Below are 21,289 nucleotides of genomic sequence, written 5' to 3'. Positions count from 1 at the left end.
GCCGTCGTGAGGATTGCCTTGTTAACGTGCACCCAGAGTTAAAGTGAGTCTCAGCAACACTGTGCACGTGTTCTTCATGCAGCCTGAGACTTTCATGTGGAGTGCCCAGTGATTGTGCACCCGAAGGTCAAGGGAGTCTCAGCGACGCTGTGTGTGTGTGCCCTGCGGCAGCCTAGGATCTTCGTAGCAGTAGCAGCCCGGACCGGCAGCCCCGGAGGAGCTGAGCCTCTGGCCTGAGCCCGCCATTGCCAAATCACAAAGACTGCTTCTGAGGCCCAAGTCGCTGGACAAGAAGAGGAGAGTGAGTTCACACCCAGCCACAACATGTGCCAACTCCTGGGGTGGGGTGCGGGCTTGGAGGGAGATGCTCTCAGCCTCTTTATTATTCCAGCAGCGTGAGCCTCTGCTTTGGCTCGTATCACGGCCATATTGCCAAGGAAGTGGCAGTACCGGGGCCGGAGTGCGGAGCTGCACTTTGTGTTACACCATACCTGTGTTGGGGGCAACTATTGACAGAGGCTGGCTGCGAGTCAGAAGGGGTGGCGGAGAGACCGCCTAATGCACCATGATCGGTTCTGGAGTGTACTACGTATTATCCTATTTCTGCATAACGGTGTACCTCATTGTCGTATTACACATTGAATCATTTCTGCATAATGGAGTACCTGATTAGTGTATTGCGCATTGCATTAATCCTGCGTAATAAACTACCTGATTAGTGTATGACGCATTGCATTGTTTCTGCATAACGAACTACCTGATTAGCGCATTACGCATTGCATTATTCCTGCACAACGAACTACCCGATTAGTGTATTACGCATTGCCTTATTTATGCATAACGAAGTACCTGGTGGTTGTATTACGCATTGCATTAGTCTTACATTGCAAAGTGCCTGATTGTTGCGATAAGCATTGCATTATTCTGAAGGTGCCAGAGCGACTCTGCCAAACAGAAGGCTTCACTCCGAAAATGAAGTGAAGAACAGTACCTGCTGAATAGCAGCACATTCATAAAATCAAAAAGGCTGCACAAACTCTGCTATTAAAGCGGCACAACCCTGAGTTAGTTTGTTGACTAAAATAAACTTAGGGCTTGGATTAAAATTTGAAAGATGCAACAAAGGTAGTCATGGTTGTAGAAGGATTTATGTCCACCACGCTGCCTTTACTCCACCTGTCAAATTTAGTGTGCTACCCTGAAGAGGACTCTATAGGTTTGTACAAACTTCCATCACATTGGCTCATAGACAGCCATTTAGAAAGCTTGGTGTACATTCATAATGGTGATGGACATACACACCAAACGTTTCAAAGTTTTTACTTTTACAAAAACAAACTCCCAAGGTGGGAGCATGTTTTTGGGAAAAGTCAAAATGTATGACCCCAGAACCATAGGAGTTTTTTTCCCATGGAATGGATGTTATTTTTTATTTTTACTGTCCCTTATTGTCAGGATATTCCTGACGGTGAAGGACAGGTAAAAGAAAGCCATCCCAAGGCCCACCCTCAACGGGCTTACATCCGGCAACACAAACTCCCCATGGCTGTCATAGGAAGGTTTATGATGACAGGTTTGTTCAACTCAAAATTAGGCAGGCAGATCAAGAGTTTGGTGGACTCTCTTGATCCACCAAACACCAATCATGCCCTACATGAGGGTTTTAATGTATTTACATTTTGATATGGAACTGATTGATTGATTGATTGAATAATTGAAAATATTGTAGAGAGACCAAACAATCTGACCTCAGTGAGGTATCCCAGCCATAAAGATTACTGCTTGTATCAACACCTACAGATGATCAAAAGGAAATAGTGGTGGAAAGGAGCCATCTCATGGGGAATTTCCTAAAATGATGATAAGAAGAGAACATTTTTAGAGGTAGACAGACTGTTCAGGATATAACTATGATATAGGAAAAAGATCTTTCTCATCTTCAGGTGTTTCTTATAGATGGCACGATCAGAAGATTTGCTGGTGACATTTATGAATTTGCCTCAGAGAATAGCGTTCATAATGTGACCACAGGACCACAGGGCTAGTGTCAAAAATTATTTTATGACAGATACGTAGTGCCTTAAAATGTACGTACTTGTCCACCAGTAGCAAGGGTAGATTCTGGATATGCTCTGATGCATGAGTTAGTTGGGATGATATGGTACAAGAATCTTGGTGGCTAAAAAATGTGAGACAAAAATATTGTGTCTCAAACATCTTTTACACAAATATTGCCAAATTGGGGATAATAAAAGAAAATCTATACAAAAGGAGCAGTTTTTTTGTCAACAATATTTATACAAAAATGTTTATGTCAGATGATTTTGTGTTATCAAATTTCTGGCATACAACACTTTGAGAGGGCCCAATAAAAAGCCATATTGCAATAGTTTATATTTCTTTCTTCTGATGGATTCTAGCTCTGTGTAAGCTTGTGATCCAGTGCCCCTATAGAAAATATGTCGTAAACAATGCTACCCAACTCCACAATACTCACCATTAATCATAAATCACTCATAAGGCCCATAACTAACGTGACATATTTTGAGCAACTGAATCATGTGACCTAATTAATAAAACCTATTCACAATTTATAAACACATTTATATACAACTGCAGTATAATGATTTAACCATGGTTTTTGTAAACTTTGCATTTAATTAAGCCACTTAGGCAAATGGATCTGCTGATGGTAACAAGACTCACGAAATAACAAGGCCAGCTTGTCTTTTCAAAAATCTCATTTATTAACTATTTATTCAAGGAAAGTGCATTTTATTAGAATCTTTTTATTCAAGCAACATTATTTGAGGATTAGCGAAAAGAACCAACAGTTTCAAGCAAAATCAATTAGCATGATTTAATGAAAAATAAACAGTTTTCCATCACCTAAGCCCTAACATCCCTGTCTAAAACTCACTTGACCTAAAGGAATAAAAGTAAAGTCATTTAGCCCTATTGATCCTTACGTGCTCCAAAGAGAGTCCGTCAGCACGTCACGCCTATCTGGAGTCAGGAGAAGATGAGCAGCAAGAACCCCCTCCCTCCCATTGAGACAGTTTTTATACCTTTTCTAACTAACTAAAGTATCTTTATCGGATATTTTTTCTGTCATTCCAAGCTCTCCATTGGTTGAGCCACATCAGTCCATTCTTAGGTCACACACTTCTGACCGTGTCCGGGGCCTCATCATAGCCCCTATTGTTCTTAGATTCACCATCCTATTTTCTTCCTCAAAACGATACTTTTGACGGGGAGAAACATTTACTTCCTAATCTTGGCAGGTCTTACAATATCCTGTCCTTGGAAATGTCACTAAGAACACATTCAACTCGACCAGGATTTCTTCTGCATAAAACGTTGTCAGCTCAGCAAAATGCTCTGCGCATGTGTGAAAGTTTCACTCTGGTCAAGTCTCGAAGACTGCAGTACTGGCAGCCATTTTCTTTAGGCCCACTTGCAAAACTAATGTATAAACAAACACAAAACATCGATTAATGAAAGAAATAAAGTTTGTTCTGTTACCCACCCACCTTTGCTAATTATTAACCCATTAATCTATGTTACCTAGCAGGAGCAAATAAAGCAACAAACAGATTTGTGCAACATAAAGACAAAAAGACAAAACATGAGCACACAGAAATAAGCACATGCCATTAATAAATCAGCCGCATTTAATTCTGACAAAAATAATAGACAAGATTAGCTTATTATTTTCCACAAACATGCATTTGCAACATAATAGCACATATATGAGCACATATATTAGTTTCCCACGAGTAATGATCTGCAATTTTAATCTAGGTTGATTAATAATATTCACTCCAATCATGTTAGTATAAATATTTTTATTATGGAAGTTTAACTTTGCGAGTTGAAATAAATATATTTCTAAATCTCGCTCCATCAACTCCCTCATCTGGTGATTTCAAAATCACCAAACCACACCCAAAAATTTAGCAAAATGTTATCCCATAGAAAAAACATGTCTTGATTTTCACTGTGTTAGTAATTCTAAAGACTTGTCTCAGCTGTTTGTCTGCAACTTTCATATTGAGTTCTACAAAACTCTTCTAGTTCTATCTCTCTCTCCTGTTCCTTTCTGATCTTGTATATTCTCTTCTTTTCCCTCAGGTATTTCTTTCTCTTGTGTAACATGCAACCAATCTTCAACAATAGTATCACAAAAACTATAACTAATAATGGTGTCAGTATTTTGCCAAGAATTGAACCACCAATCTCTTGAAACCAGGTTTTGATTGCTGCAAATCTTTTGGATAAACGTTCTGAAAAATCATCCTCTTCTAGGGGTACAATTTCTGATTGCAACTCAGTGATATTTTTGATATACATCTCAATATTCTGGCTTTCATCAGGAATATAGGTACAGCAGTGTTGGACATGCAAAATGCCACAAACTCCTGCCTCTTTTGCTAGCAGGATGTCTAAAGCAAGACGATTCTGCATTACCATGGACCGTATAGCAATGAGCTCAGTATCCACCAATTGGAAGCCACTAGCTGTGTCAGTTGACGACCTGTCAACAATTGTGGACAATTTTCTAATTCTACCTGCATTCAGGGTTATACCCACTAAAGGTATCACTGCTTCAAAAATGTCTCCCAAAATTTCTGAGAAACTTTCTCTTTTAAACCTGTTTACATGACTGCTGATTTCAAACGAACCTTCTGCATTTCTGTCAACATGAAATATTTTTGGAAAAACAAGTCCAACAAAACACGTCCCATACCAGTGATCTGGGAGGTTATAGTAAGCTTTGTCTCCACAAACAAAATAAATTCTAGGAAAAATTGGGTCCTTACCACCCTTGAATCCCCAACCCCCATGATTTGATAAGTGTCCTCACAGTGACTTGCACCCACAAAATAGTTATCGAACATTGTGTTATCTCTCCTGATACAAAATTTACCACTAATTGGTTTGTCTATGTGTATAGCAACATTCTCAAATGATTTAACATTAAGCTTTTCGTCCTCCATCTGCCAAAAGTTAGATTTGGTCTGCTTGAGCATCTCATTTCTTTTGTAAATTGCTCTCCTCTCCTCAACTAGATTCAGGAAAGATTTTTCCTCAGTTCTCAATTTACATGTCAAATTATTTCAAAAAGCATACTCATAGGTGAGTTCATTTGTCACAATGAAAAATTCCCTCATCTGTTTGGCTTGTTTGTGCTTATTTAAGCTTTTCCCAATTTTCAGGTTTGCAAAAATCTGGTCATGATTGGAATAATAATACTTCAAAAGGCCAGTCTGATAAAATAAGCTAGCTATTACACTACAGGTTATACCATAAGTAAGAGGAAGCATATTATAAGTCACTCCCTTTGAAACAGAAGCGGGCAATTTCACACAGATGTAACAATCTTTTACTTCCATAACCTTTACATACTCAGCCAAAAGCCTTGAAAAAGTATTGCTAGAAAAATCACCAGTAGACCTATCTTGATGAATCTCTGGTCTATGATCAATAACTCTGTTAGTTTTGCCTGTTGCACTATGTTTGTCTTGTTTAACTGAAGCTTTGCTTGTCATATTAACCTTATACTTTTCCTTGTCAATTCCAAAAGGGAAAATGACAGCTAAAACTAACCAAAGCAAGATTATTAGGGCCACACAAATTAAAGACATCTTACAACATCTCTTAAAGATGGAGCATCTTGAACTGTTATTTACAAAAACGTAAGGCATTTTCACTCTTTTAACAAAGTCTTGCAAAGAAAACAAAAACAAAAATTTAAAATTGTCTAAATTTTCTAAATTCTAACACCCCCCTATTTTAGATTTTTAAAAGTTTTTTTAAATTAAACCCTCACCTTCTAACAGCTTTTCTTCGACCTTGCGTCACAATTTGTTTTCCAGCTAACAAGATTTCTTCGACCTTGTGTCACCTAACACAATTTCTTCAGCCTTACGCCAAAAACGAGAACCCTAAATTTTAACAGAAAATACTTCAATCGTTGTCACTATTGTCTTCTATCTCTTCCTGACTACTGCTGTTGACTTTCACTACAGGTGGAATAATTATGTAAGTCCACTCAGGGGACTTGTACTTTTGGTTTGGCTTCACAACTCTCTTTGCCCTACCACTAATGACTTCTATTTTCTTCCCTGCTTCATTTTTCTTTTCAGGTTCCTTTTGACTTGATATCTCATTAATTTGCTCCTTTGATTTCTTTATCAATCTGAATTTCAAACCTTCATTTTCTTTTGGCCACTTATCACCTTTTCTTGGTAATTTCTTCTTTGGCTTGGTCACATTACACTCTGTTCTCCAAGCCCTTTTTCTGAAGTTTCTTATCTGAGAATCTTCATCACTGTCTTCAGTTTCACTGTCAGAAATCTGAATTCTTGACTCAGGTACTTCTTTACTCAGCAATTTCACTCCGTTAGGAACTCTATCTTTATAGCTGGTACTCGGTAATTCGTCTTCTTCTTCTTCAATTACCTTCAACTTCCCAGTTTCAGATTTTCTGTTCTGCTTTCAGAGCTTCTTTTCTGCTTTTCAATACTTTCCTGGTCTTGAATCACAATTTTATCAGACTCTTCCTCTGCTTCTTTTTCTAGCAGATCTTCATCATTTTCAGAGTCTACAATCACAATCTCTAAGTCTTTTTCATTTGATTCTCCATTCACAGTTGAATTTTCCAGATGTCGACCTGCCTGTCGATCTTCAAGATCTGGATTTCTCTCAGGTTCTTCTTCTGAATCTGAATAAGCTGTAGTGTCACTTTCTTCATCAGAATTTTCAGGAGTAGGTACACGAATAGTATGGCTTGCGTGAACCCACCTCTTCAGACCCTTGCACTTCACTGCATTTGTTGTGACCAGAATGACTTGTCTTGCTTTCTGCCACCTGGGTACCAGACAGTTTCTTCTTCGATGAACTTTTGTCCTTACCTAGTCACCTGGTAACAGATCATGTGCTTGCTCTTTTTCTCTTGTTTGCCCTTCAGTTCCCACCTGATGGAACACAGAAGTCACGACATCAGACAAGTTCCTGCAGTACTCCAAAATGACGCTATCATTAATAGTCATCAATTTTCCTACTGGTATAAATGCCTGTCTCATAACTCTTCCCATAAGAATGTCATGTGGGCTTAAACCTGTCTTTTTATCAGGTGTACTTCTCAGAGACATCAAAACAAGTGGAAGTGCATCAGTCCACTTCATACCTGTAGCTAGACACATTTTAGCATGTCTGTTTTTAATTGTTCCATTTACTTGCTCAACAACACCTGATGCTTCTGGTCTGTATGCACAATGTAATTTCTGCTCTATGTGTAAAGCCTCACAAATCATTTGTAATAATCTGTTTTCAAAATGTGTTCCACGATCACTTTCCAGGTCACCGGAAATCCGTACCTAGGTATAATTTCCCTTAGAAGTAATTTTGCAACAGTGATTGAATCATTGTGGCGTGTAGGAAACGCTTCAACCCATCTTGAAAACAAACAGACTATTACAAGGACATAACGCAATTTATTGTGTGGTGGCATATGTAAAATCCATTTGCAATCTAGTGAAAGGACCACCCTCCCGTCCTATGGTTCCCATGCTCACAACTGTTTTTCTGTTGGGGTTCATTTGTTGGCAAACCAAACACCTCTGGCAAAAAGATTCTGCAATAATTCTGAACTTTGGATTGAACCATGTCTGTTTGAAAAGCCTGATCATGGAATCTCTTCCTATATGTCCCTGACCATGATACATCCTGGCCATGTCAGCAATCATGCTATTTGGTAAAACTGGTCTGACATCATTGTAAGTCCAAATTCCATCCTCATCTCGCTGTCTACATTCTACTTTTAACCATGTGTTTTTCTCCTCATCACTTGCCTCATCTTGTAAATCTTTTACTCCCTGCCATGTTTCAACTACTGATGTTAAAATAAGTGAGTTCAAGACATGTTCATCATTCTTTTCCCGATTAATTGAAAAATTGTTTTACGCACGGTACCTGCCAATCTCATCTGCAATAGGCATGTCCTTTAGTGATAAAGTCTTCCCCCTTTTTGTATGCTGCACATTTCACGACAGCAATATTTTCTGGTAATTGAATACCATCAATAAATCTCTTGATCAATTTTGCAATTCTGATGGGAGTACTTGCAGAGGTTAAATAACCTCTTTGAGACCAGAGCTGTCCATAGTCATGCACAACTCCATATCCGTATTGGCTGTCAGTCACTATGGTGATTTTTAAATCTATTGCTCTTTCACATGCACAAATCAAAGCAATCAATTCCGCTACTTGAGCTGAACGAATTCCTTCGAGACATGATGCTTCAATTACAGTAGCAACTGTACAAACTGAGTATGCTGCTCTCAGAAAGCCCTCATCTGTTCTTAGACAAGAACCATCAACAAAATAAACAAAGTCTGACTCAGGCAAGGAAACATCTTTAATGTCCTGCCTAGGCTTGGTGCAATATTCCAAAACATCCAAGCACTCATGGTCAATGTCATTCTCATTCCTGATTTCAGTTACAGTACCATCAGGCAATAATGTGGAAGGATTTAAATTCACACATCTTGCTATCGAGACATTATCTGATCCCAGAATAATTTTCTCGTATTTGGTAAGTCTGTTACTTGTTAGATGCTGCGTTTTACTTCTGGTAAGGAGAATTTCAACAGAATGGGGTACATACACTTTTACAGGGAATCCCATCACAATTCCCTCACTTTGCTCAAGGCTCACACTAGTTGCAGCTACTGCTTTTAAGCAGCCTGGCAATGCTTTTGCAACAGGATCAAGCAATGGTGAGAAATATGCTATTGGCTTCCTCAGTTTCCCATGTCTCTGAATTAGAACAGACAATGCACATCCTTCTCTTTCACTGCAATACAGCTCAAAATCCTTTTCATAATCTGGCATGCCTAAAGCAGGAGCTTCACACAAACTTCTTTTCAATTTTTCAAAAGCTTTCATTTCAATTTCTGTCAAAATAATTGGATCTTTTACATCTGATTTTGCCAATCTCTGCAGTGGCTTTGCAATTACTGAAAATCCACTAATCCATTGACGACAATAGCCAACCATCCCTAGAAACATTCTGACCTGTCTCTGTGTTTTTGGAGGTTGCATTCCCTGAATCATTTTTATTCTTTCAATTGTCACTTGTCTGATCCCTTTTGCAATTCTGTGACCAAGGTATTTTACCTCTTGTTTACAAAACTGTAATTTTGCTGGTGACACTTTATGTCCCTCATCTGCCAGATGATTCAAAAGAGTAATTGTATCTGTGACACAGTTATCTCGTGTTCTTGCTGCAACAAGTAAATCATCAATGTATTGAACCAATGTCGATTTTCCAGGTAAATTTAGATTCTCCAATGAATTCTTTAACAACTGATTAAAGCGCCTTGAGACCCTCCGGGTGAGTAGTGCGCTATATAAATGCTTTGATTGATTGATTGATTGATTGATTGATTAAAGATAGATGGACTCTCTGTATACCCTTGAGGAATACGACACCATGCTAATGTGCGACCTTGGAACCTGAACGCAAAAATTTGCTGGCTGTCTGGATACAATGGAACAGTAAAGAACGCATTGCAAAGGTCAATGACAGAATACCATTCTGCATCATGCGGAATCTGGTAAAGGATAACTGCTGGGTTTGGAACAACTGGGCAACATGGAATAACTATCTGGTTAACTTTTCTCAGGTCTTGAACTATTCTGTACGTTCCGTTTGGCTTTTTGATCCCCATGATCGGCTTTCAATTTCTTTTAGAACACCTCGTTTTATGAATTTGTCAATTACAGGAATGACATCTTCAATTGTCTCTGCTTTCATTTTGTACTGTGGAATGTTTGGAAAATCCATTCCCTGCTTTACTGTGACTTTAACTGGGTCAACATTTTTCATCAAGCCCATCTCACTTCCTGATAAATCCCAAATTTCAGCTTTGACTGTCTTTTTCAACTCTTCTGGGAGATTATCGTTGTCAAATGCAGGAAATAATTTGCTTTCTTCTTCTTTGACCATCAACATTGTTAATCTGTAAAGCCCATCTTCCTCTAATGTTTGAAGCTCAATACCCTCCGGTGAGCAATATATCTTGCAGTTCATCTTGCAGAGAATGTCTCTCCCTAGCAAGTTTACAGGACTGCTGTTACAGACTACAAATCTGTGTTTGTCTTTGAATTTTCCAATTTCCACTTTTACAGGCTCTGTCAAATCTGTTTTAATGTGTTGATTAGCTACGCCAACTACTTGGATGGTGTCACCAGAGAGAGGCAGGTTTTCTATTTCCACTGATCTAACAGTAGAATGGGTAGCACCAGTGTCCACAAGAAAAGTGATTTCTACATCATTCACTTTGCCATTTACAAATGGGCCAGACTGGTCAACCTCAAGAGTGGCTCCAAGCACACACTCTTCCCTCTCTCTCAGGCACCATCATAAGTAATCCTCAGAATCACTTTCACCATTTTCTGTCATTAAACATTGTCGAGAAACATTTGGCACATTCACTCTTTGTGGTCTAATTACCTGATCACCTCCGCTGAATCCTGTTTCCGAATTATACCTCTGACCACTCCCACAGTTTGGAAGCGGAGGTTGTGGAATCTGACTCTGCTGATTCGCTAACTGTCGCTGTAGCTGTTGCTGAAGATTTAGCTCATTTAATTGTCGCTGTAGCTGTTGCTGCAGATTTACATCATTCTGCATCTGTGGATTTAATGATGCATTTTTTAAATTTCTGGACGGATTTTTACACTCGCGCTTCCAGTGTCCAATTTCGCCACAATTAAAACAAGGCAGCTTTTGTTTCAGTTCTTCAATATTAACATTACATTTTGGTTTATTGTAATTGCCTTTAAATTTTCCTTGACCTTGATTCTGGTTATGATTTATATTTTTGTTCTCCAAATTTGCAATCTGCTGTTCAGCTACTTTTACCTGTGGCCACATTGCTTTTTCCTTAAGTTTCTTCTGTTTGGCGCCTATCTCATCACTGCAGTATTTTGCTTTCCTTAATATGTCATCAACTGAGAGTGAATGCCATCCAACAATACCATTCCTGATCATTTCACCAATTTCAGGTCTCAGGCCATAAACAAATCTGTATATAAAGTGGCTCATGTCCTTTTCACTTAATTTTTCATAGCCACTGTACTGTTTAAAAACCAACAGTAGTCTTTCATAGAATGAATGCACTGACTCTTTTGGCTCCTGATTTGTTCTGTCAATTTTAACCCAGTCTACTTCTTTAGGGGCAATTTTGTTTTTCAACCAGACAATTACTTTATCATATAGATCCATAACAATTGGTGATGGAGCACCTGTTGCTTCATCTCGAGCAGGCTCTGCCTTTGGCCAACTTACAGAGACTTTACATTCTGTCCAAAGATCTGAAGGAACAACAATGTCAAAGAATCCATCCAAATCAATCCACAGAACCTTCGAAACCTTTATGAACCTGTCCACCTGTCTATACCATTCCACAGGCTTCTCCCTCAACCGAGGAAAATCATTTGTGAACAACAGAATGTCCTGTCTAGACCAAGGAACATGCACATAACCACCACCTGCTATTTCTCTCATTGGGTATTGATTCGCCACCATGCTCCTTTCTCTCCTTTCTTCCTCTCTTTTCTTCGTCCACTTCACTCTCCACTTACTCAAGTCTCCCAATTTTTTTATGTACACACTCAAATCCTTAATATGCAGAATTCTTCCCATCGCATTAAAATTCCCAATGTCTCTTTCAGTAAAATCTAATCTGTAATGTTTTCCCAAATGTTTCTATTTGCTCAAGTCAATCTCTAATTCTGTAGCCAATTCTTCTAACTGTTCATATTTATTTTTCGTTTTCCATTGTATGCTTTTACAAATGAATAACAATTCATCATCTTGGTAATGCTTCAAACTGTCAGGACCAATTGTGCCAATGATTAATTCCTCCAAATCTGCTTTAAGTTTTGCGACATCAAGCTTTGATGCGGAATCTGTTTTCTCAATACTCTTTTCTGGAGATTCAGTATCTGACTCTGCACCCATTGGTGTTCTGCATAATGAACCCGGATTAAAAGTTAAATCAGGCATCATTGTTTTTTCTCGATGTATTTCAGTTAATTCTGAATAAAAATGTTCAGCCACTTTCTGAATTTCTGCATTTAATGGAATAGTCAAATCTGAATGTCTAATTTCTCCCTGATCAAAAACAGGCTGAACAGGACCAATCGTTACTGGAACTGTTACTGCTTCCATACCTTTAGTCAATTGCCGAATTAATTCTTCTTTTGATCGTAAATATTCTGAAGTACTTGGAGTTTCCTCATCTCTTCCAATACCCATTAAACCTCTGGAGGGAGTCTCATTTCTTGAAACTGGAGTTTCAGGAAAATTTCTGCTTTCACCATATACACTAGAATTAGTTCTCGTTTCTAATCTTTCAGGAGTTTCTGTATTATTGGGGTAAAATCTGGGTGATTCCTCATTAAGTGGAGGTGCACTTGGTGTGGTTCCTAGGGAAACCATCGGGGTAGACCATGAACAAGCTGGGTTTAAAAGAGTCTGTTTTTTATTTGTAAGGTATATTTCTTCTAAAACTGGATGTTCCAAATCACTTTCTCCAATATTATTTTTCTTTTGAGTATTCTTTTGGCCTGGTATTTCAGTAATCATTACTCTCACTGGATAGAGACCATCACACATGTCTGCCTGTCTCCATCGACGCATTCTATCCTCATGGGTTTCTCTTTTAAAATTTGATTTTGGAGGTCTTATTATACCACTTGCTTCTCGTTGTAGTTGAATCATCTCATCCTCCCATTCAACTAAAGCCTCAAATTGTGTTGGTCTAGGCTTCGGCACAAGAGCCGTCATTTTTTCTCTCAAATTTTTCAAAATTCTCATATTAAATGAGCCATCCTCTGGCCAAGCTAAAACACCATCATCCTTGGTATAATTCATCCAATTGTCAAACCAAAGACAAGTATGATAACCATATTCACCTTCCATATAGGCTGCAGGTGTTTTGTACTAATTTTTTTTATTTCTGAAGCCATGTAGCCTTTTTCTCCTCTTTTTTGTAATAATAACTCATGTTTTAATCAAATCTGCTTAATTAAAAATGATCGTAAATGTTTCCTGGTTGTTCCGCAAAACCAGCCAATCCGTGCGCGAAACACACCAACAAGCCAATCAGGTTAAGCTACGTCACCACCTTGCTCAACCAATAGAATTGCTGCTTTCTGGAAAAGCCAATCAGCTTACAGCTCATCAGAGTCACGTGAGCCAATCAGCGCGCTAGCTGTGACGTATGTTAGCCAATCACAGCGCGGACCCTGTGACGTACACAGCCGCTGCAGCTTCACGTCTCTCACCCCTAGCTCTCACCCCTCCTTCACAAAATATTTTTACTGCGCCATTTTAAGAAAACTTTTTCAATGAATTTCAATTATTAACAACAAATAAACAAACCATTTGTCTGTTTCACTAAAATAAGGTGATAGTTTATACAGTCATTCAAGTATTCTTTTACGTGGAATAGACGACGCTACTCTCACAGAACATACAATCGTTGATAAAGTAAACTTTTACTCTACCCTTCTAACAGGTAATAACAAACTTGTTTTCCTCTGAATGCACATAGAGGAGCAATTCAAAGTTTGACTTAGACGAATTTACCAAATCATTTACACACTTTTAAACGGAAAATTTCCCTAACAAAACATACATGAAATCCTGGTAGGACTTTAACCAACCATAGAAATCCACATTTGCCAGTAAAATAAACAACGTCACTTTACCCTTCACTCAAGTTTGGATAAATTCCACTACTCTTTTCGCAGTGAGTTTTAAAACATGCTCTAAGTCCCTATACTCGAAAGCTACGATTTCATAGACAATCCTCACTATACATTCTACCTAGCACACCTAAAATACCTAAAATTCGTGCTGTACGTCCGCAACACTAGTGATAACAATACCACTATTTTGAAACAGAACAAATGCACTGTGCAACTTCACTTTGTCACACCACTCATATGCCGGCACAACTAGGATATTTCACACTGCAGGAAAAAATCTTTTGACTACATGTAACAAGTGAACAAACTCAACATATGTTAAACATCGATCCTATGCAACTACCATGTAGCATGTCAGTTACCATAGCAACCATCCTCTGCTACCAGAGAATTGATCCAGAGCCCCTATAGAAAATATGTCGTAAACAACGCTACCCAACTCCACAATACTCACCATTAATCATAAATCACTCATAAGGCCCATAAACTAACTTGACATATTTTGAGCAACTGAATCATGTGACCTAATTAATAAAACCTATTCACAATTTATAAACACATTTATATACAACTGCAGTATAATGATTTAACCATGGTTTTTGTAAACTTTGCATTTAATTAAGCCACTTAGGCAAATGGATCTGCTGATGGTAACAAGACTCACGAAATAACAAGGCCAGCTTGTCTTTTCAAAAATCTCATTTATTAACTATTTATTCAAGGAAAGTGCATTTTATTAGAATCTTTTTATTCAAGCAACATTATTTGAGGATTAGCGAAAAGAACCAACAGTTTCAAGCAAAATCAATTAGCATGATTTAATGAAAAATAAACAGTTTTCCATCACCTAAGCCCTAACATCCCTGTCTAAAACTCACTTCACCTAAAGGAATAAAAGTAAAGTCATTTAGCCCTATTGATCCTTACGTGCTCCAAAGAGAGTCCGTCAGCACGTCACGCCTATCTGGAGTCAGGAGAAGATGAGCAGCAAGAACCCCCTCCCTCCCATGGAGACAGTTTTTATACCTTTTCTAACTAACTAAAGTATCTTTATCGGATATTTTTTCTGTCATTCCAAGCTCTCCATTGGTTGAGCCACATCAGTCCATTCTTAGGTCACACACTTCTGACCGTGTCCGGGGCCTCATCATAGCCCCTATTGTTCTTAGATTCACCATCCTCTTTGCTTCCTCAAAACGATACTTTTGACGGGGAGAAACATTTAGGGCCAGATTTAGGTAGGCAAATACCGGTCGGCAACGGCCAAAATTCTGTAATTTCAGCCGTTACCGACCGGTATTTGGAGTTTGGGATGTAGGGGCATGTTAAAATACAGATTCGGTAATTTTACCGAATCGGTAAAATACCGAATCGGTATAATTACCGAATCAGTATTTTGACATGTAGGTAGCACTGTAATCAGTGCTACAGGGGTTTAAGAATTCTTAATTTACCACCAACTAGAAGTTGGTGGTAAATTATGAAAACCCTTTAAAAAGCATTTTTTTTGCTTTTTAAACAGTGCCATGTTACAAACATACATGCCCTAAGGGCATGTATGTCTGCAACATGTGCACCCATGCACAATTGAGGGGTGCAACAGGGTGTCAAAGTGACACCCTGCCACCCTTCAATGTTTCCCCTAATTACCGAATCGGTATTTACTGATTCAGTAATTGACATTGATTCCTATGGGCCTCAAGGCCCATAGGAATTAATGGCAATTACCGAATCGGTAAATACCGATTCATTAATTACCGAATCATACCGATTCGGTAATTAATTCTGTAATATTACCTACATCCCGATTGCCAGTTCTTAAATACCGAATCGGTATGATTCGGTATTTAAGAATCGGTAATCTGGGATTACCTACATCTGGCCCTTACTTCCTAATCTTGGCAGGCCTTACAACGTCCTGTCCTTGGAAATGTCACCAAGAACACATTCAACTCGACCAGGATTTCTTCTGCATAAAACGTTGTCAGTTCAGCAAAATGCTCTGCGCATGTGTGAAAGTTTCACTCTGGTCAAGTCTCGAAGACTCCAATACTGGCAGCCATTTTCTTTAGGCCCACTCGCAAAACTAATGTATAAACAAACACAAAACATAGATTAATGAAAGAAATAAAGTTCATTCTGTTACCCGCCCACCTTTGCTAAATATTAACCCATTAATCTATGTTACCTAGCAGGAGCAAATAAAGCAACAAACAGATTTGTGCAACATAAAGACAAAAAGACAAAACATGAACACACAGAAATAAGCACATGCCATTAATAAAGCAGCCGCATTTAATTCTGACAAAAGCAATAGACAAGATTAGCTTATTATTTTCCACAAACATGCATTTGCAACATAATAGCACATTTATGAGCACATATATTAGTTTCCCATGTGTAATGATCTGCAATTTTAATCTAGGTTGATTAATAATATTCACTCCAATCATGTTAGTATAATTATTTTTATTATGGAAGTTTAACTTTGCGAGTTGAAATAAATATATTTCTAAATCTCGCTCCATCACTTGCATTACTCTAACACTAGAAAACATTTTTAGTGCATGATAAAGGTCAAAAGCAATAGGAACAAACCTTTCTTCAAAATCCTCGGCATGTGAAAATAGGATAGAACTAATCAATCAATCAATCAATCATATCATTTGTAAAGCACACTACTCACCCGTGAGGGTCTGAAGGCGCTGGGTTGGGGAATGCTGCTACTGCTCGAAAAGCCAGGTCTTGAGGAGTTTTCTGAAGGTCAGCAGGTCTTGGGTCTGCCGTAGGTGGATGGGGAGGGTGTTCCAGGTCTTGGCGGCGAGGTGGGAGAACTATCTGCCGCCTGAGGTCGGTCTTCGGAAGCGGGGGACTGTAGCGAGGGCGAGGTCGGCAGAGCGGAGCTGGCGGGTGGGGGTGTAGAAGTTGAACTAATATGATCAACTGGCAATAAAAGAAACTTTGTGGTCAAAAAAGAATTTCACGGTTCCATGTTTATTCTACAATGATGGTCTGAATAACCAAAATATCAGCCACCAGGTGTTGGACACATGAATATCAATATTCTCAGAATTAAGATAACGATGCTTTACTTACATCCATAGAGCAATTTCTTCCAGTCAGTTTTGAAATTTGGATTTTAAAAAAGAGCGATGTCTGAGGGGAGCTTTGCATCCAGAATTTAACTCTGAGACATCAGCATAACAATGATATTAATAGGGCATGATGAGACTAGCTAGTGTAGTGACAGGCAAATTTAAAACTTTAGACTGAAATGAGAAAGTGTGTGGAGCCACACAAGGTAACAAAAGAAAATCTGAACACAAAGAAGACAGTAACTGCTTGCTGCCTACCACAGATGAAATAGGGTACTTGGACTACAAACAGTAGAGCCTGGAACAGATCCACCTTAGCTTAATCAAGAAGAGGGTGTTGTTCTGAAACGTTAGGCAGTTGCAATTTAACCATAAATTCAGTCATTTTTGTGATGCTTTGTAGCAAGGATATAGGAGAAATGTGAAAACATTGTTTTGTTTTTTAAAGGGGGACTTACCTCCTGTTTCCATGAAGGAGGTGCTACTGCTGAAACCAAAGAGAGGCTGTAGATATCAATGAGCAATTGAGTGACGATCGCCCAAACTTGTTTCAGTGCAGACACTGAACAAGGGCTAATCGTGTATAAATTTGAACAAATCTGATTAGAGGTTAGAGGGGAGAAAGAGGAAGGTTTAAGGACCAAGCTCTAAATATGGGCATCAATGTTAAACCAGTGCAGAATAAAAGAAAAGCCAATCAATTTTGATGGTAAGAAGATTTAAACATGCTCGAGTACATGAAGAAATAGAGCTGAAACAATTTGGAAAATCTCTTTGGAGGAGATCATGGTGAGGGAAACGTGATCCTTAGCTGAAACAGGATTTGTTTTGCCACGTCATAAATATTTTGGACCTTGAAATACCAAGGCCTTGCATTTTAACTGAAATTGTTCTTATGCTGACCTGCTTCTAGATGATCTTAACCATCACCATGCCAAGAGGCATGAGGGAATGTACAATTGGATGATCATGTGCCTAATGCAGAGGAGTGATCTGGACCAACACTGAAGTCAACAAATCTGAAAATATGACAATGGTTTCAGGTCCGGTTTGCAGGGACATGAGGTTCTTGAGAAAGGTTAGAGAGAGATTACAAGAGACATTTTCAATCTGTGCATCTTCAAGCCCTGGGAAGAATCAACTTTCATATAGGTCACTACATTAATGGGGTTGAAGATATCAAATTAGTGCATGGTCTGTCTGAGGTAGTGAATTTACTGAAGATATTGAAATGTTTTTTTAGGTAGAGTATAAATGATCAAGTGTAGATAGCCAGATTTTGAGGGCTGAGATGGATCTGAAGCATGCCTCTTGTGTTGTATGTGTATATTAGTTTCTCTGTTTTTGTGAACTGTAATTAAGAAATCAAATAAAGTGACTGAGAACGTGTTGACTTAATATCTTTGTAATTTGTGGACTACTTACCCACATTTTCCTTGTTGGTTTAAATCCAAATGGAAATGCCCTAACCTTTCAGAATTCAGCATGCTGTGAGGGGATGGCCAAGCCATCAGAAGTCAGAAACCATGAGATGTCCTTTTAATACAAATATATACTACAACACTCACCAGTTCTTACAGTGACATGGCAAATTATTTAACTCTTGGTGCTTCGACATAACTAGAAGAACATTTCCCAGTCCACTAGACATTGTGATGTAGAAAATGCTCAAATAAGCCTTCTTCTGCTTCACTGAAATTCTTAAACACATTTTCTTTCTATTGAAGAGATGGTGAGTACTCAACGTGTCAATGTCAACTAACACTCACCTACTTCATCCTCTAGCACCTGTTGTCTACTACTCTCAACACCTTAAATATTTAAGCCCTCATTTTCGGTGTTGAAAGGAAATTACAGCTGGAATATTGCCCGAATGTTTTGATACCATGAGGCCCTGAATTTTTGGGATGTCCTATTACCACAGTATTTAGAACTACAGACCCCATGAATAGGAAACAACTGAATAAACCAGAGAAAGTAAGTACATTTATTAATACATGATTTTTACTGATTCCGCTCTCTTTTATCCATGCACATTTCTCTAACTTTTTTGTTTTTGCAGTTTTATATAGCAGGAACTTGGGCAGAAGCCATTAGAATACTTTACAAGAGAACCTAGTTACACATTTGTTAGTTCTGCTGTCATTTAACTTTTCTTTATTTTTCCCATTCGACCTCCCATAGGAAAACTGCTGATGCAAATAGCATCTAACTCAGCATAAAACAGGTGTAATACATTCTGTACTTTTTGAAAGATTTGCTTACATAAAGTTGTTGGACAGACTTTAATAGGTAAATCAGAGAGGGACTTTGCACATCTTATTTGTGGTCCACTCATGTATCTGGATCAGTGGAAGTTTTAAGGATTCCAAATTTCCTAAATAAACTCCATTACAAGACAGAGCATGTTGTCTCTATTCAATGTGATATCTGTGGCTCCTCAAGGAATTCAGGAAACCAGGTAATCTATTTGGCCAGCAGCAAATGAACATTTTGGTTGTGGCCATGGCTATAAAAGCCAGGCACGGAGGCTGTATTCTGAAAATAATTGTCCTGGTTATAAGTGGGCAGGGAGCATCTTTAAATCCAAAGAGAGGGATCTCAGTTTTCATTGAGGGTTTCACAAACCCAGAACTGGGAATGTGGATTTATGAATCTGCGGGTGGGTCTACAAATGTTTTATTAAAAAAAGTTTGGGGTGAGATTCTTGGCAAAAGTTAAAAAAAGGAAAAATCACAGTGCAATCATGCACAGTCAAAAACCATGCGTAGTGACCACTAAGGACCTGGGGTTGGTTCTGAGCCCACTGTGAGCAGTCATAGGCCATTCATAGGTAATTCAGTGGTATGAAGAGGTGCACAGTCTTGTCATAGGTGAGGCCCTAAGTTCAGTGCAAAGGCATAAAGCCATACACAACTACTTTCCTAGCACACAAGGTGATGCATGGCCTGCACTTTTACTAGTATGTATAGCCAAAGGCCCTAAATTCAGACTCTGGTGCGCAAAGCTTAATTGTCGTGCACATCAATATCATAGGAGCAGACTATCATAGGCCCTGCACCGAAAGCCCACTGAACATGGTGAATAAAGATTTTTAGAAACTAGGAACTCTTACGGACCCCATGGCAGCACAGTGGCCATGAACAGTGGGCTTTGGTCACATGGTCAGTTGACCGCAAGGGAATTTTGGTACAGGGTCTGACTACAGGCCAGGCTAATCATCCAACCCCTGCTGTGTTCCGCCAAAGGCTATATAGAGCAGGGGTTGGAAGCATGATGCATTGGCTGTTGGGTGTTACTGCAAGCCAGGCTCTGATGCATTCTTTCTGCACAAGACCAAATGCCTTGAGTATTGAGGGTTGGTCACATTGCATGTTGGGTGCAAGGCCTGTCCAAAGGTGGACAACTGAGGTGCAATGAGAGTTGCCCATACAGGGGATTAGATGCAAAACCTGAATACAGGTCATGGCCTGCAGCCAACCCCCTTTGGCTAACTCCTACTGTACATGGCTCAAAAGTAAAAGATCATGCACTTTTGGGATTGGCTGCAGTGGATTTTGGGCGCAAGGCCTACCTCCTGGCTGGCCCTGTGCCTAATCCCTGCTGTTGACTTTTTGGATAAAGCCTGCTGTTATCTACAGTGTCCTTCCTATGTAGGCTCGTAGGATGATTTTGATTTTTCATTGTAGCAATCAAATCATGATAATTTATTTCTTCTTAATCTGTTGTATTGATGAATTGTCTTTTTCATATCAGAACTTAATAGGGCGTTTATTTAAGGGTGAAAATTAAAGTTTTCATACCGGAAACACAAGTGATGATTTCAGTGAGAGGTTCTGCTTTATTTCCTACCGTGAAAGATATAGCCAACTGAAATAAGGTGAAGTGAATTGGATTCTCTGATGCAATATGCAGACGGCCACATGTGGCTGTAAAGAACTCTCACCAACATATTTTTTGTGGCATGCTTCATCATGGAGTCCTTCATCCAGATTGGCCGCACATTTTGATGGGCCAACAAAAAAGGGATCTCTTAATAATGTAAATCTAAGGGATCTAAAGAAGAAGATGTAGTTAAAATCACCAAGTAGGCTACCCAGAGATATATCTATCAGCGGGGTCCTCTTCTAAGATTAAAAAGAAGTTGGCAAATATAGATGATTATTTTAGCATCAAATCTTTGTTGGTCTACATGTCAAGACTAATCATAGTTGCTCATCAGGGCAGCAGGCATAGGAAGAGGAAAAGGCCTTAACTGATTGTTTTTGTGCAGGAAGGTGTCCCTTCCTGCACAAAAACGACCATCCCCTCAGCACAGGCACGCTTGTAAAATGAAGCAAGGGTGTCTGCGCTGGTGCACAGCTGCTGTTTGTGCGCTGGTGCAGGGAAAAAGGACAGGAATGCGC

Source organism: Lissotriton helveticus, chromosome 10 (assembly GCF_964261635.1).
Source record: "Lissotriton helveticus chromosome 10, aLisHel1.1, whole genome shotgun sequence".
Classification (NCBI taxonomy): Eukaryota; Metazoa; Chordata; class Amphibia; order Caudata; family Salamandridae; genus Lissotriton; species Lissotriton helveticus.
Note: the sequence above shows the minus strand (reverse complement) of the source record.